The 17,563-nt window shown below is 37.2% G+C and overlaps 1 protein-coding gene across 4 annotated transcripts in view; it reads left to right on the top strand.

The window, feature by feature from the left end:
- FRS2 (fibroblast growth factor receptor substrate 2) overlaps positions 1–17,563 on the top strand; it is a 117,826-nt gene that overhangs the window by 43,629 nt on the left and 56,634 nt on the right. For all 4 annotated transcript variants that reach the window (XM_082742904.1, XM_082742901.1, XM_082742902.1 and 1 more), the window contains exons 2-3: positions 8,199–8,294; positions 9,257–9,299. The gene's annotated coding sequence lies outside the window, so the exon portion shown is untranslated. The remainder of the gene's footprint in view (positions 1–8,198; positions 8,295–9,256; positions 9,300–17,563) is intronic.

The raw sequence follows: 17,563 nt of genomic DNA, 5'->3' as shown, positions 1-17,563 counted from the left end.
TTGTATACAAAACAGAAGGTTTTAAAAATAATAGTTACTCGTTCTGTGTGTGTGAGTGCCAAGGTAAAGAAAGGAAGGAGAGAGAGAAAAAGACAAACATTAACTGTAGGAAGAGATTGTATATGTGATAAAGTTTTAAGAAACAATACTGTGTGTGCTATCTACTTACATTTTTTGTTGAAATATAAAATAAAATAACAAAGCTGTAGGTAATGCCCCCAATGTTGACTTGAAAACCATGCAGTTTGGAGTGCCTGGGTGGCTCAGTGGGTTAAAGCCTCTGCCTTTGGCTCAGGTCATGATCCCAGGGTCCTGGGATCGAGCCCCACATCGGGCTCTCTGCTCCGTGAGGAGCCAGCTTTCTCCTCTCTCTCTCCCTGCCTGTGATCTCTGTCTGTCAAATAAATAAATAAAATCTTAAAAAAAAAGAAGAAAAAAAAAAAAGAAAACCATGCAGGCATTCCCATTATCCTTATATTATCCTTATTTAGTCTTAATGATAGGCCTGCACACAAAGTATTTCATCTTTGAGAAAGAAACACTAGAATTCTTAAGTTATTTTGAAAAAAATAAGGTTGTATTATTCATAATTGGTGTTATGGGGAAGTGTGTCCTCTCCTTAAAATTGAGAGAGATTTTTTTTTTAAGTGTTAATTTATGCTGACAATTCCCAGGTCAAAATCAAGTATTTAGAAGACCAGCATATCTGTTTAGGCCTTTGGAAACTTTAAGTCATCAATCTGTTGAGTCTCTTCTCTGTGAAGAGGTCGATTGTTTAAATGGTACGTTTTTTAGTCAATGGGGATAATTTGTTTCAAGGAGTTTTCACTTTCTTTACACAACTAAGGACATTCAGTGAAGCAAGGCTACCTTTCCCCAGTGATGTGTCCTGATTATCTTTGTCTTTTTATTTTACAATAGGTATGTTACTTTGTTTTATTGTGTCATAGGCAGTGGGTGCATCTAATAATAATTAAATTTACATTTCTGAAAAAATATTTCTACAGCATTTTTTAAATTAGTTTTTATTTTTTATTAACATATAATGTATTATAGGCTCCAGGGGTACAGGTCTGTGAATCACCAGGTTACAAAATATTTTCTGATTGATGACTCATTAAACATTAGGTTCTGTTCGTTATAAAGAAGTGAGGCCAGTAAGTGTTATCCTATCCCATGGAGTCAGGAACTAAGGTGTTTCACATGAGAGAATTCTCTAGAAAAGGAAAATTACAATCTTAACTCTACTAATTCTGTTCTAAATTTTAAGAAATTAGTGGGGTACTCTGCACATGTTTGTATTTGTCTATATCTATATTCCCAGGAGTGAAAGAAATATTTCAAACATCTGGAAAAGTACAGAAACTATTTTTGATAAATACCTGTGTACCCAGTCTATTGTATCTTAGTGTTTCTTGCCTGACTTCTCTGAGTGTATGGAATAACTATCAGTGACTTACAAGAGATAGAAGTTAGTCATAGTGAGAGAATACTAGTTACTGAGCCGTGGTGTGACTAGTTAGTTACCCAGTTCCCTTAGACCTCAGTGTAGCATATTTTTCTGATTCATCTCTTAATGCCATAGGTTTCTTTTCGGTATATGTAACAGTGAACTTTCCCCTTTGTCCTTTTATCTAAAGCAACTTTTGAAGAATGGAACACATTTCTTGTATGAGCTGCCTGGATTTACATGTTACTCCTATAGGACAGATGTGGTATTTGTGACTAATAATTTCATTCCAGTTTAGTACAGATCATACTAGTGAAAAGAAAAATTTTGCATCATGGAGCTGTTCTTTCTGGTTTGGACAAGTTATTTAACCACTCTGTGTGCTTTTTTTAAATAGCTTTCCCATTGAAAAGTTCTGAGAATTAAGTGAGCTAATGTAGATAACTGGTACACAGACGTTGCTCAAGAAGGGGCACCTGGGTGGCTCAGTCCGCTGAACTTCTGATTCTTGATTTCAGTTCAGGTCATGAGATCAAGCCCTGCTTGGGGCTCTATGCTGGGTGTGGAGCCTGCCTGAGATTCTCTTTCCTTCTCCCTCTGTCTCTGCTCTCCTGCTGCCCTGCCCCCGCCTGCCACCTTCTGTGCCCACAGGCACTCCCCTCCCCCCCAAAAAGGAGTTGCTCAAGAAAGGTTACTTTAATATCACAAGCCTTCTTTGAAGTGGTTGAACTTGCTAAAGTCTGATTTCTAAACGAGTGGGGTATTTCTGCACAAAAATACTCAAGACTTCTCTTCACCTCCACCCCCACCCAGACAAAGCTGATTTTAACATTAAATTTCATCATCCAACTCTTAGAATCCCTGCTGTTTGTTTTTGGTTTATTTCTGTACCTAAGGTCTGATAGGCACATAACAAGTGCTTTGTGAACCTTAAACTAAGTGAAAATAGATTGTTCAGATGAAAGGTATGTGGATAAGTCAGTTTTGGGGCAATTCTAGAGATCTCTTGCCAGAACTGGTATCTTTGTTTTGGTCTTCAGAGCCTATTAAATGTGATCACTGAGTCATACTTGCTGTTTTCTCTGTCCCCTGGCTATGTCTCTTAAGACTCTGAAGCTTGCCAGCCACAGGATGTTTAAAAGGCAGAGTAGGCTTTAGCCCAGGGGAGTTTGTTTATTTAAAGAAAAATAATTAAGTTCAAACATCCCTACCATGTCATAGCTAGTCTAGTCATGTTCGAGTTAGTGAGTTCTTTTGATTCTTTCTGGTGGTCATGGTACCTAAAGGTATCAAATTTGAAAGTAGTTTAAACTTTCTCTGAGATTACTTGGAACTTTATAATGTAATTCTAAAGAGAAGTCCCTAAAGGAGTGGAGGAAAGGGCCAATTATTTTGCTAGTTGTTGTTTTTTGATGGGACTCATTTATTTATTTATTTTTTAAAATTTTGGGACGCCTGGGTGGCTCAGTTAAAGCCTCTGCCTTCGGCTCACGTCATGATCCCAGGCTCCTGGGATCAAGCCCCACATCCAGCCCCACATTGGGGCTCTCTGCTCATTGGAGAGCCAGCTTCTCCCACCTCTGTCTCTTCCTGCCTTTCTGCCTGCTTGTGATCTCTGTCAAGCAAATAAATAAATTAATTAATTAAAAAAAATTTTTATTTGTTTGATGGGGCGCCTGGGTGGCTCAGTGGGTTAAGCCTCTGCCTTCAGCTCAGGTCATAATCCCAGGGTCCTGGGATTGAGCCCCGCATAGGACTCTCTGCTCAGCAGGGAGCCTGCTTCCTCCACTCTCTCTCTGCCTGCCTCTCTGCCCACTTGGAATGTCTGTCTGTCAAATAAATAAAATCTTAAAAAAAAAATTATTTATTTGAGAGAAAGAGAGTACGAGCAGTGGGAGAAAGCAGACTCCCTGCTAAGCAGGAAGCGCAATTCACGGCTCCATCCCAGGACCCTGAGATCATGACCTGAGCCGAAGGCAGAGGCTTAACTGACTGGGCCATCCAGGTTCCCCTTTAATGGGACTCATTTATTTTTCAAATCATTTACCACTCCTTCCTAGAGTTATGATACAGGTGATATAAAAACAAAATAGCACCCCCAAAAAAAGCACTGTTGTGGCTTTACCTTCATTAATTCTGTGAAGTTGGGACCTTAAGAACCTTTTTAAAAGGGGCAGTGTAATTCTGCAGATGTTTAGGCACAAAGATACAGTAATTGGTCACTTTCATATTTTGGTTAATTACCATCTCCAAAATATTTCTCCTTACATATTCTCTGCCAGATAAGAATATCTGAGGCAGATATTTTGTATTTTGAGCTCACCTAGGGTACCAGGACCTATCTCTTGATAAGATAACTTGTAAAAACTAAGCCCTAGAGGAAGTGGAGGAAGAATAAGACAGATACTGTTCTCCAGGCAGAGGAAAAGACAAGTCCTTGAAGTGAGAACGTGCTTGAAGTGTTTAAGGCAAGGATCTTTAACAAGGAAGAGAATGGTAAGAGATCATGTTCGAGAGAAGTGGAAAGCAAATATAAGATCGTGTCCTTATGGCCTTTGTTAGGGATTTTGGCTTCAGACTGGTGAGATGGACTCAGAGGGTTGAGCGGAAGAATAACATGATCTTTCTTTTGTAAAAGACTTATCTGACTGACTTATTGAGTTGAGCAAAGGGAGAGGCTGAGAGATCAGATAGGGAGCTATTAGGGTAATATGGATGAGAACTAAGGTGGCATGGACCATGGTGGTTAGAGTGGAAATGTTAAAAATGGTAACATTATGGATGTCTTTTGAAACTGGAGCTCCCAAGATGAACACTTAGTGTGTAGCGATAAATATTTCTGCACATAGTGTTTGACCCATTTTTTAATGATGTTAAGATTAATTGCTGGGTTCAAAGTTTGTCTACTTAATTTATCTATTATAAAGTTTCCTTTTAGTTTTTTACCTAACGGTTTTAGCAACCATTGATCATTATTTATTTACTTATTTTTAAAGATTTTAATTTATTTATTTGACATACAGAGATCACAAGTAGGCAGAGGTAGGCAGAGAGAAGGGGGGAAAGCATATATATATATATATATATATATATATATATATATATGAGAAATATATTTATATATAAATATATATATTTTTTTCTTTAAAAGATTTTATTTATTTGACAGAGATCACAAGCAGGCAGAGAGGCAGGCAGAGAGAGAGAGAGAGAGAGAGGAGGAAGCAGGCTCCCTGCCTAGCAGAGAGCCGGATGTGGGACTCGATCCCAGAACCCTGAGATCATGACCCAAGGTGAAGGCAAAGGCCCAACCCACTGAGCAACCCAGGCACCCCTTTAAAAATATATTTAATGTTTTGGAGGCACTTGGGTGGCTCAGTCATTTTAGCATCTGACTCTAGGTGTTTTGCTTAGGTCCTGATCTCATGGGTCATGGGATGGAACCCCAGGTTGAGCTCCGTGCTCAGTGGAAGTCTGGTTGTATATTCTCTCCCTCTGTCCCCTTCCTCTGCTCATGTGCAGCCTCTTTCTCTCAAATAAATAAATCTTTAAAAGAAAAATATATATTTAATGTTTCAATTAGTGGTAGTCATTCCACTTTGATGTTCAAAATGTCATTACCATTGATGTTCATTTGATCTTAAAACATGTCTCCAGCATAAAAACTGTAAAACAAGGTTGAGAAGTCTGACTTTCATCCCTGTCCCTTCCATCCTGCTTTCTTTTTCCTTTAGATAACCATTTAAACATGATTTTGGTTTATCCTTCCAGTGCTCTTTTCCTTTTGAAAGAAAAAACCCCGAGGTTTGTATTAATATTTGTAGTCCCCCCCCCCCGCCCTTTTTTTAAACAAAAAGAATAGCATTGTGTGAAATACTAATTCAGGTATAGTATGGGAAGTAGAGAGTTCCTGGTTTCCTTCGTGGTTATCGCCCTCGACCCGCAAGGACGACAAGACGCCCCAGTTCGGATGCATCTTCTCTCTCTTTATTTCCACAAGTCTACACACTTATATACACTTACATGACCAATCAGCGAGCAGGGTACAGGAGCGAGCAAATCAGGCTGTGCACCTAAACGAACAGCTTCGCTACAACCAATGCTGTTTACTTCCTCTTTGGGCCTTCCGATAGTCTCAGGAGGCAATCCTAACCTGGCAACTAGCCAGGCACCATCTTTTAATGGCGGAGGCCGCCCTGGCCAGGGGCCTGCCTCCGACACGTGGTTATTCTTGAGATTTGTCAACTTTTTATTCCATGTAAAAGAATTTCTTATATTCCTTCCTGACTCCACAACTAGTGGTTAAAGAACATACATGTTAAAAAAAAAAAATAGCCTACTTTACTATTGGGACTTCATCAAGATAAAAAACTTTTGCACAGCAAAGGAAGCAGCAAAACCAAAAGACAGCTGGCAGAATGGGAGAAGATATTTGCAAATGACATATCAGATAAAGGGCTAGTATCCAGAATCTATACAGAATTATCAAATTCAACACCCAAAGAACAAATAATTCAGTCAAGAAATGGGCAAAGACAGGAACAGACATTTCTGCAAAGAAGACATCCAAATGGCCAACAGACACATGAAAAAGTGCTAAGTATCACTTGGCATCAGGGAAATACAAATCAAAACCTCAAAATACCATGTCATACCAGTCAGATGGCTAAAATTAACCAGTCAGGAAACGACAGGTGTTGGTGAGGATGCAGAGAAAGGGGAACCCTCCTACACTGTTGGTGGGAATGCATGCTGGTGCAGTCACTCTGGAAAACAGTATGGAGGTTCCTCAAAAAGTTGAAAATAGGGGCACCTGGGTGGCTTAGTGGGTTAAAGCCTCTGCCTTCAGCTCAGGTCATGATGCCAGGGGGTCTTGGAATTGAGCCCCACATTGGGCTCTCTGCTCAGCAGGGAGCCTGCTTTTTCCTCTTTCTCTCTGCCTGCCTCTCTGCCCACTTGTGATCTCTGTCTGTCAAATAAATAAATAAAATCTTAAAAAAAAAAAGTTGAAAATAGAGCTACCCTATGACCCAGCAATTGCACTATTAGGTATTTATCCCAAAGATACAAATGTATTAATCCAAAGGGGCACATGCATCCAAATGTTTATAGCAGCAATGCCCATAATAGCCACACTGTGGAAAGAGCCTAGATGTCTGTCAACAGATGAATGGATAAAGATGTGGTGTACACACACACACACACACACACACACACACACGGGAATATTATGCAGCCATCAAAAATCGGAATCTTGCCATTTACAGTAATGTGGAAAACTAGAGGGTATTATGCTAAGCGAAGTAAGTCACCATCTGATCTCACTGATACGGGGAATTTGAGAGACAAGACAGAGGATCATAGGGGAAGTGGGAAAAATGAAACAAGACAAAACCAGAGAGGGAGACAAACCATAAGAGACTTTTAATCTCAGGAAACGAACTGAGGGTTGCTGGAGTGGAGGAGGGTAGGAAGGATGGGGTGGCTGGGTGATGGACATTAGGGAGAATATGTGCTATGGTGAGTGCTGTGAATTGTGTAAAACTGGTGAATCACAGATCTGTACCCCTGAAACAAATAATATATTATGTGTTAATGAAATAATAATAAGAAAATAAAAAAGAAATAAAAAAATAGCCTACTTGCAACATTTAGCAATATTTAGCAAAATTATATATCTAGCAATTCCCCGTTTGGAGTTTTCCCCCAAAGATTGCAGTAACAAAATTACATAGTGACCTATGCCTTTGTTCTGTTCCTTGAAGGCTGGTACCGTGTCTTGTCTTTTAATTATGGGCTTTGTTTGCTGGGGAAAATACAATAAAGATGACATAGTTGGCATTGATAGCAATGGTATATGTGTGGAAGAAATGTCATTTTAAGAATTTACCATTTTGAAATAGTACCAGGTTAAATATTTCATCAATTAAAATTACATCACTCATCAGTTTATTCAGTCTTTTTTTTTTTTTTTAAATGTTGCCACTGAGGGCTTTGAGGGTTGGTCTTTTATTTATTTATTTATTATTATTATTTTTTTTCAAAGACTTTATTTATTTGTCAGAGAGAGATCACAAGCAGGCAGAGAGGCAGGCAGAGAGAGGAGGAAGCAGGCTCCCTGCTGAGCAGAGAGCCCGATGCGGGGCTCGATCCCAGGACTCTGAGATCATGACCTGAGCCGAAGGCAGCGGCTTAACCCACTGAGCCACCCAGGCGCCACAGTTTATTCAGTCTTTCACTGAAAATTTACTGAGCACTTACTGCACGGCAGTCATTGTCTTAAGTGCTCAAAAGATATCAGTACATAAAGCCAGTAAAAATCTCTTTTGGAGCCTTCTTTCTATAGGGGTATATGGGGGGGGGGATACAAACATACATTATTAGTTAATTTATTTTTTCCAAATGTGGACTTTTAGGGCTTCTCTCCTACATCTTCCTTTTTTCTTTTTCCAGTCTGTAAATGGCATTCTTAGGAATTGCAAGACCCTGCTGGGTGAAGGCGTTTAGGACTGAAGAATTTATAGATCTTTATACTCAGTATGTGTAACGTAATTCTGGTCCCATGGGGTGACAGCATATATTCGAGCTCTCTCACTTCATCCTCAGCCCTGGTAATGTTTTTTATTAGAAGGTTGCTCAAGAAATTTTTTGATAACTCTTTTTATAGACACTAAAATTTAGGAAATTGTCCTTAAAGATTTGATGTTTTTGTTGTGATATGTTCTTAATGACTATGTCTTTATTTCAGAAATGACCACTAAGAAGTAGACGCCCAGATGCAAAAGTGATGAAACAGTCAATTTGTCATAAAATAAGATGCAGCTGTGGCTTTTCAACCAGATTAGTAAGTGCGGCCCGAATTTTTTAAAACTTTATACTTATTTTATCTACTTTGAAAAACATTTACTAGAAAGTATAGTGGACATTTTCTTAAGTGTTAGCTTGTGTTTCTTTTGTTACTTTGGATTGTAGTACAAAATAGAGCATGTAGCTCTACAGAATGTATGCTGTGTTGTACCTTTTTAAGAACCGTAAAGGTTTATAAAATCAGAGCTTTAGAGGAAATACATGAAAAAGAGTCACTATGTTACCACTATCTGAATACAGCTCTTTTTAAAATGTTTGTATATTTGTTTTCCTTCCCAGTCTCTGTTCTGTACATTTTTTAAAAAACATCATTTTGATCTTAGTATTGTGAAGAGTATGCTTCTTTTATATCTTTTAAAATTAATTGTTTTAGATGTTTCTCCCTATGAATAAAAATGTACTCTTTAGTACAGGGTTTCTTATTGGGGTAATGAAAATGTTCTGGAATAATATGGTGGTGATGGTTACATAACTTTGTGACTGTAGTAAAAACCACTAAATTTTACACTTTAAAGGGGTAAATTTTATGACATATGGAGTACACCTAAAAACTACCTTTCGGGATATCAAATCTTGGTAAGAGTAAAACCCAATTGAGTACCGGTTTTTAGAATATGAAAATGTGCTGAGACATCACTATGTACCTAGAAGAAATGATTTGATAGTCAGTAGAATAGTGTTTTTGTAATAATAAAAATAATGAATTTTATATTTTAATACAAATATTAAAATACTTTTTTAATACTTTATAATTTTATACTTTATACTTTTTATACTTATTTATTTTGCTTAAGGGACTTACTGTCTCTTAAGTTTTGGTAATACCAAATGTCATGACATTCTGAATGTACTGGATCAGCATTTTGTTAACTTTTTATTTTTAAGAGGCTTCCTGTTTTAAAACCAACATTTTAATTTTTCTACCTGAAATTTTTTTAGGAACAGAATTGTATCTATTCTTCTCAGAAGAGAATTCCACAAGGTAAGAAGTTGTTACTATAGTAGTAAACAAATATAGTTGAATATAGGCTTAATTACTCTTTATTTTTTAATCCTTTCCCTGTATTTATTTCATGTCTTTTCTTGATTATTACAAGATTATCACGAATTTTTTAGCTCCTCCTTTACTACCTCAGAATTTGCAAACAAGGTATATCTCATCTTATTTGAAGTTAAGATTAAAAGGGTATGACAAAAGTAGTCACCTTTGAAACTCAAATAATGCTTTTCATGGTATCCTTATTCCTAATATTATTAAGGAACTTAATTCCTAGGATCCTTAGGATTGGGTTTGTCCATTTTAGAAAAGAAGTTTTCCTCTTCCTTTGGGCCACATTCAGCTTTTTACCTTGGTGGACATTACCTAAATGACTTGGGGTGGTAGAGGAGTCATAGAGGCTCTATTAGAGGCCTTAAGTTAAGGGAGATTATTTACCTGGGTTTCCACCTATGAAAATTATAGAACTCCTACATTCACATTAAAAAGTAGAATGCTTTCTCCTAGGTAATTAATAAAATATTTAGTAACAGTTAGTATTTAAAAAATTCCAAATGATCTTTACAATGAATTTTAAATCAACATTGATTTAGATTGTTAGACTTTTTAGACTTCTGAAAGATTGAAATGTTCAAGTGAGTAGATAGTAAAATCACCTCTTGGTGTGCTTATTACCCTATGCTAGTCATGCTTGACTTTAACCGGTTACATTTACGGGAACTCTTTGGTACGGGTAGTAGTGATCACTGCAGGTGAATTTAATCTGTCAACTGGAAAAATGCTTATAAAATGAATTATTCAGATCAATAACTGTTTCTCATTTATTGTCCTTTGTCCTGAGGGGAACATGGGCTCTCAAACACATCTTTCCCACCTGTTTTTGAAATTGCCACAGATTTAATCAGGTCAGTTTTTATCCTGATAACTGAAAACACAGGGTTAAAATAAAGAGACCCATTGGTTCATGAAGAGGGAGTGGGGAGCAAAGCATCACTAGTTTTCACTTCCAGGTTTCTTGTGAAGCTTTTCCCCTATATTTTTCTTCTATCTTTGGACAGTTAAGGGAGGGAGTCATGGAACCTGTGTATAGCACTATCTGACCCTCCAGGTGCTATTCAAAGGCAGTGCTTCAGGAGAAATCCAGATTGTTCTTTTCTTGGACCATTGTGCTTAAAGTGAAAACAGAAATTTCAGAAGATTTAATTATAGTGAACTTGATCTCTTACACCTTTGTCCCTGTTCTTGGGGCAAATGGAGTTTGAATTCTTAAACATTAATACAGTCTGTTATACAATGGTGATGGATCATGCTATCTGATATCCTTAGGGCTCTCCTGTAAGTGTTCAGTAAATACGTATGTTTATAAACGCTCAGATTCTTTCATAGCTTTTTTTAGAGTAGAAGATAATCAAAACAAGATTATTCATATTTATATAGTATCATCCTCCTACACTGTCAAAGGTATTAAAAGGACAGTGACAACTTTATTAAAAATTGTTAACTGTACACTCACAGATGGTTGAAGTGGTAAATTTTATGTTATATATACTTTACCACAATTTAAAAAATTGTTTAAATTCTTGAGCAACTCTGTTTACTGTGAAAGAGGATGGCTATGCTTGAAGTATCAGTTTTTAACCTTAATTACTAGAGTATTGAGTTAGTGATATTCCTTAGTTTGTGTCATACCCATCATCACTGGCTCATTAAAGGACCGTTTTTCTGTTTTCCTTTATAACTAGTCCCTATATAAGTGACCCTTTAATATATTTGATATGTATCCCTTTATGTCATATATAATGTTTTATTATTTCATGTATTTTAATTATACATTAGGCTTTAGTCGAATTCTTGTAGTCCCCTTCACTCACCTCCCTCTTTCTTTCTAAAACCTGGCCATGTTGCTGAGTGTTTGTCTAATTTGTTTTGTCTAACTGGTACATTGTATTTTAGGTTATTTATTAAAATGAAACTGTTAATGTATCAAATTCCTTAAATGTATAAGGAACATTAAATGAACATTTAAGAGAAGTCCAATTTGTGTTCATTTTTTAATATTAAAATTGTATCTAGGGTGCCTGGGTGGCTCAGTGGTTTGGGCCTCTGCCTTCAACTCAGGTCATGATCTCAGCGTCCTGGGATGGAGCCCCGCATCAGGGTGTCTGCTCAGCAGGGAGCCTGCTTCCTTCCACTCCCCCCTCTGCCTGCCTCTCTGCCTACTTGTGATAGCTCTCTGACCCCCACCCCAAAAAAAATGTATCTAAAAGATGGAATTAAGAGGAAACATAAACATCTGTCTCAAAGGCCAAGAGTCTGTTAGAACAGTCAAAGGAAAGAATTGTGGGGCCTAACAAAAACATGTATTTTTCTTCTAGAAACAGTTTGTTAAAATGCTCTGGTCTCAGTGTTAGCCCACAATAACTTAATAATTGAAAGATATCAGTAATATTTTAGAACCTCCCCGTTACCTATTACTTCATTAATTTTTACCTTGTAGTATATTTCTTTGACGCATAACCATGTTCTGTGAATTCCCATCACCGAATCTAATACAGAGTAAGAACAGTACAAATGCAGGTTTCTAAATTAGGGATGCAGAAATACAATTTCATCTGTAGTAGCACATTATTAGCAAAACAGCTTCTCTTGGATCCCCTAACTAGAAACTACCAGAGAGTGGGAACTTCAGAAGCTCTGTGTCCATGGTGATGGTATGCCTTTCACCAATGAAAAGGATAGAAAGAGGAACACTCCTGTGAGGGGAAAGGGTGATTCCTCACTTGAGAAGAAGGATAATGACAGCTGTGATCAGATCAGGGAAGGGCTTCCAACAGATAGAAAAAGCTAAAGGTACCTTGTGGGGAGTAGTTTGTGTGGGAGGAGGATTTTAGGGGCACTTTGTTCTGGGAGCTAGGAGAAAATGTTACTGATTCAGTAGTGGAATGGCAGGGGTAAGGGAATTCATGTTTGCTGAAAGTGAAGTCAGTTTGAAGCTTATTTATTTATATGTTTATAAGGTCTTTGGGGAGAAGAACAGCAACTCTGGAGGTTGTTATTGAGTTAGTATTCCATGCATTGTTGAATACTCCCTACACTTTTAAAAAATAACAGTTTGGAGAATTAGATTAGATATCAGGTAACATAGTCCTTTTTTCTAGTTTGATTAGTTTCTGAGTATTTTATATGGCTTAGTAATTTCATTACTTTCACCTTGTTATCTTAAGAGATGGCATAAGTAAAACAGTCTCATTTTACAAATGATGAAACTAGAAATGGAGTGAGCTTTAGGGTTTGTTTTTTTTTTGTTTTGTTTTGTTTTTGTTTTACTAATCTATACTGCCACCCTGTCAACTGATATTTTGCCCTATATAGGATATTTAGTTACTAGTTTTAACTTAAAAGAAATGTTTCTGACCTGGAAGAAACTCATAGCCTAAAAAGTTTTAAAAACACATATATACAAACAAAAATATAACCAATGAATAACTATTGATAGTCACTTAACCTTAAGGTTAATTAAAAAGCTTTAATAAACTCACTTCAGTTTTGTTTGCTACTGTTAATATAGAACATTATTTCAAAAATATTTCCATTTTGGGGCACTTGGGTGGCTCAGTCGGTTAAACATCTGCCTTTAGCTCAGGTCATGATCTCAGGATCCTTAGATCCAGCCCCATGTGGGCCTCCCCACTCAGTGCGTTATCTGCTTGTCCCTCTCTCTCTACCACTCCCAACTCCACTTGTGCACTTTAGCACTCTCTCTTTCTCAAATAAATGAATAAAATCTTTTTAAAAATTCCAATTTATAACAAATACCATAAATTTAGTTTCTTTTAAGTTTAGAATATGCCTGTTTCTTAAGGATTTGGGGTCTAGGTAGATGGATGGGACAATTAGAATCCCCAGTTGTGGGAATGGAACAAGCAATTTGATCTCATATATTTCAGAATATGGTAATCCCTTCCCCCCAAATCATTTGTTTGTAGTTTGAAAATCAGGGAAACTGTTATAAACCTGTATTTTTTTCTCCTGAGTGACTTAATTTGGTTCAGGCCCAGCTTTAGTGGTATAAGTACAGATCAAGTTTGGTTCTGAGTAATCCAGTTTTATCCTGGGGCATTCTAGGTCTGGTGTGTCTTTGGATATACTAACCATTTGGTTTCAATACCTCATTGACATTTGATCCTCTGGAAAGATTGTGAGAGATTTCACATGTAGGTGGTGGGATAAAGGAACCCAGATTGTTTCATAGTCTATTGAGTAGATTGGAGTTATAGGACTTTGAAGTTTAGTAATGTTACTGTTATTCAAAAATAGGCTGTGGTGTTAAAAAGACAGGTCTTCTGACTCTGATTTCTTGTTGTATATTGAGACTTCCAATGTGGTTTAAGTAAATGTGAACTTTAAAAAATGTGGATAACTTTATTTTTTTTTTATAAAAGAATACAGTTACTTCAGATACCTTTTTTGTTTCACGTTCCAATCTTCTTTAGAATTCCATATGAGCTGCCCCCCCCCTTTTTAAAAGCCACTTGCTTTCGAATTTAAAAAAGAAAAAACCAAAAAACCAAAAACTCAGAATAGGTTGAAACTTGACACAAATTGCTGCCACAGAACAAAAGTGCTGATCAAGTTAAATCAACCCCTGTAATGTGTATTGAAAGGAAAACCTCTCCTCTCTCCCCCAGTTTGAAGAACAAGCATTTTTCCTGCCAAGAAGGGCTGACTTTAAATGGACCAGCTGTCCATATTAGGAGCATTGGGTTGCTAAGGTGACCATGGCTGTTTGGAGAAGAATGCAGCTGAGAGGGCAAGTTCTTGATGTGTGAGCTGAGGGAAGGAATGTGGTGTGATTGTGCATCATTCCTCCTAATCACATGCTCACAAAGTGCTGTGTGGGCAGCATGGAGAAACTACAAATCTGAGGGCTACAGCTTGTGTGTGGTTAAAATCATTTTGTTTTCATGTGAGCCTTAGGCTTACAGTTTAGATTGAAAACATCTACCTTATGTGTGTGTGTGTGTTTTGGGTGTGAGGAGGGTGTTTGATGGTAGTAGATACATTGGGATTGAGTTTGTTTTGTATGATGGACACATACTTTCATATGGTGAGACAAAAATTATCTTGGGATAAATGTTCTTTCCATCTCATCCCTTTCTGTCTTATATACGGTGTTATTAGTTCCCCCAAGGGAATGATGTGTTCTTGTAATTATATCTTGGGCACTTTTAGTTTCAGAATTATTTGAAACTCCTAAGAGTATGTTGTCTATTTGGTCCATTTCTCCCCTCCTGCCTTTTTAAGATAGTTCTTTCTCTTCCCAAGGTAGATCTTAATACATTATATTTCTTCCCTGAAGCTTCCAAAGATAGGTTTGGCATTTGGTAAAAAATATAATTCAAGGAACAGTGGGAAGTGTCAAACTAACAAGCCCACTTACCTAAAATACTATTTAGATTTTACCATGGACATCATTGCTAATATTTGAAATGAGATACAGCCATATCCATTGCTACAGACACTTACTGAATGAATATGAGGTTTTGTGTTTTTTTATCCTTGCTAACATATCATTACAATAACAGGTTGATCTTAAATGAGAACATAAATGTGCAGTATCTTTAAGATGTGAGGTCACTGGACATTGGCAGTTCTGTATTACATAAGCATTCTATTCTTATTCAGATAATCTATGTGCTTTGACACAATTGCTATTTAATTGATTAATTTATAAAATATGGAGAGAAATTAAAAGATGAAAATAATTTGATCATTGAATTCATTTGGTTATTCTCATGGTATGCCTTGATAACTTTTGATGGCATTCTCTATCAACTAAATGCTTCACGGTTTTGCCTTTTGCATTTAATCCTCAAATCTCCTAGTAATTGATTTTTGTGACACGTATGCGATATGAATTCACTCTTTCCATGTGGATAATTGGTTATTCCAGTACTGTTTATTAAAATTGTTCTTATTTCTTCCCTGATATATGAAATTTCTTATGTCATAAATCAAGTTTTCATATAGGTAGTTTTATTTCTGTACTCTCTCTTCTGTACCATTGATCTTTTGTCTACCCCTGAATCATACTATCTCAGATATTTCAGATACTCAGTTTTGTTTCTTGTCTTGTTCATGACCTGAAAAAATGCTTTCAAATTTCACGGTTTATTATTTTTTTCAAAAGATTTTATTTATTTATTTGACAGAGAGAGAGATCACAAGTAGACAGAGAGGGAGAAGCAGGCTCCCCGTAGAGCAGAGAGCCCGATGTTGGGCTCCAGCCTAGGACCCGGAGATTGTGGCCTGAGCTGAAGGCGGTGGCTTAACCGCCTGAGCCATCCAGGCACCCAAATTTCACGGTTTAAAATGATACTTGTGGTTTTTTTAAATGATCATCTTTACCAAATTCAAGAAGTTTTCATTCTGTTCCTACCTGGCTAGGACTTTGGTTTATCTGTTCATTTTAAATCATGAATGGATGCTGAACCATACTGAAAGGCTTTTGTATAACTTCAGCAATGATTGAAAGTTTTTCTCCTTAATTTGTTGATGTAGTCAGTTACATTGATTTTTTTCAAATTAGGTTACCTAAGCATTGCTAGGATAAACCCAATTTAGTCATGTAGGGATTATCTTTTTTTTTTATTATAAATTATTAGATCTGGTTTGCTTAAATTTTGTTTAGGATTTTTACATTAATATTCATGAGTCAGATTGGCTTTTAAATTTCCATGCTTATATTATCCTGGTTGGATTTTTAACGTATCTCTCTTTTTAAATGTTAGCTGTGTTAAAATATACGTATTATAAAATTTACCATCTTACCCATTTTTAAATGTATGGTTTAGTGTAGTGTAAAGTATATTCACATTGGCTGTGCAGCTAATCTCCAGAACTTTTTCGTCTTGCAAAACTGAAACTCTATACCCATTAAACACTCTTCATCTCTCCCTCCCCATCACCGTGGCAACCACCATTCTTTCTATTTTTATGAGTTTGACTACTGTAGATATCTCCTAGAAGTGAAATCATACCGTATTTATCTCTTTGTGCCTGGCTTTTCACTTAGTATAATGTTGTAGCATGTATCAAAATTTCCTTTTTAAGGCTGAATAATATACCATTGTATGTATAAACATTTTGTTATTTGCTCATCTGTTAGCGGACAAGTATGTTGCTTCCACCTTCTGGCTATTGTGAATAATGCTGTTGTGAACATAAACATACAAATAAATTCTACACACTTCCTTAAATGCTTTTGGATACAGACCCAGAAGTGGTATTGCTGATGATGTGGTAATTCTATTTTTAATCTTTGAGGAGTTGCAATCCTGCTTTTCGAAGCAGCTACACCATCTATGTTCCCACCAGCAGTACGAAGGGTTCCAACCTCTCCATATACTTGCCAACACTTATTTTCTGTGTGTGTGTTTGTGTGTGTTTTAAGATTTTATTTATTTATTTGACAGAGAGAAACACAGCGAGAGAGGGAACACAAGCAGGGGGAGTGGGAGAGGGAGAAGCATACTTCCCACAGAGCAGGGAGCCCGATGCTGTACTTGATCCTAGAATCCCAGGATCATGACCTGAGCCGAAGGTAGCCGCTTAAGGACTGAGCCACCCACTCACCACCCGCCCCCCACCGTGTGTGTTTGTGTGTGTGTATGTGTGTGTGTTTAAAGATTTATTTGAGAGAGATCAAGAGAGGGCATCCGCACATAAGCAGGGAGCCGGGCAGAGGGCTAGGGAGAGAAACAGGCTTCCTGCTGAGAGCAGAGGAGCTGTGGGGCTTGCGACTCCATCTCAGACGACCTGAGCCTTTGGAGCTGGGGCATTGATCTCAGGACTCTGAGATCATGATCTGAGCTGAAATCAGGAGTCAGATGGTGAACCAATGGAAGCCACCCAGGCACCCCTGTTTTCTGTTTGGTTCTTTTTTGATAGTAGCCATCCTAATGGTTATGAAGTAGTATCTCATTGTCGTTTTGACTTGCGTTTCCTTATTAACTAGTGATGTTGAGGCTCTTTCCATAAAATTGTTGGCCATTTGTGTATTTTCTCTGGAGAAATGTCTGACAAAGTCCTTTGCCCATTAATCAGGTTACTTGTGTAGTTGTTACTGTTGTTGCTTATCAGATATATGTTTTGTAAATTTTCTCCTGTGTCTTTTAGGTTGCCTTTTCAGGCTGCTAATTGTTTCCTTGGATGCCTAAAAGTTTTTAATTTTGATGTAGTTCAGTTTA

This window comes from Mustela nivalis (genome assembly GCF_964662115.1).
Source record: "Mustela nivalis genome assembly, chromosome: 7".
Taxonomy (NCBI): domain Eukaryota; kingdom Metazoa; phylum Chordata; class Mammalia; order Carnivora; family Mustelidae; genus Mustela; species Mustela nivalis.
Note: the sequence above shows the minus strand (reverse complement) of the source record. Positions and strands in the feature narration are given on the sequence as shown.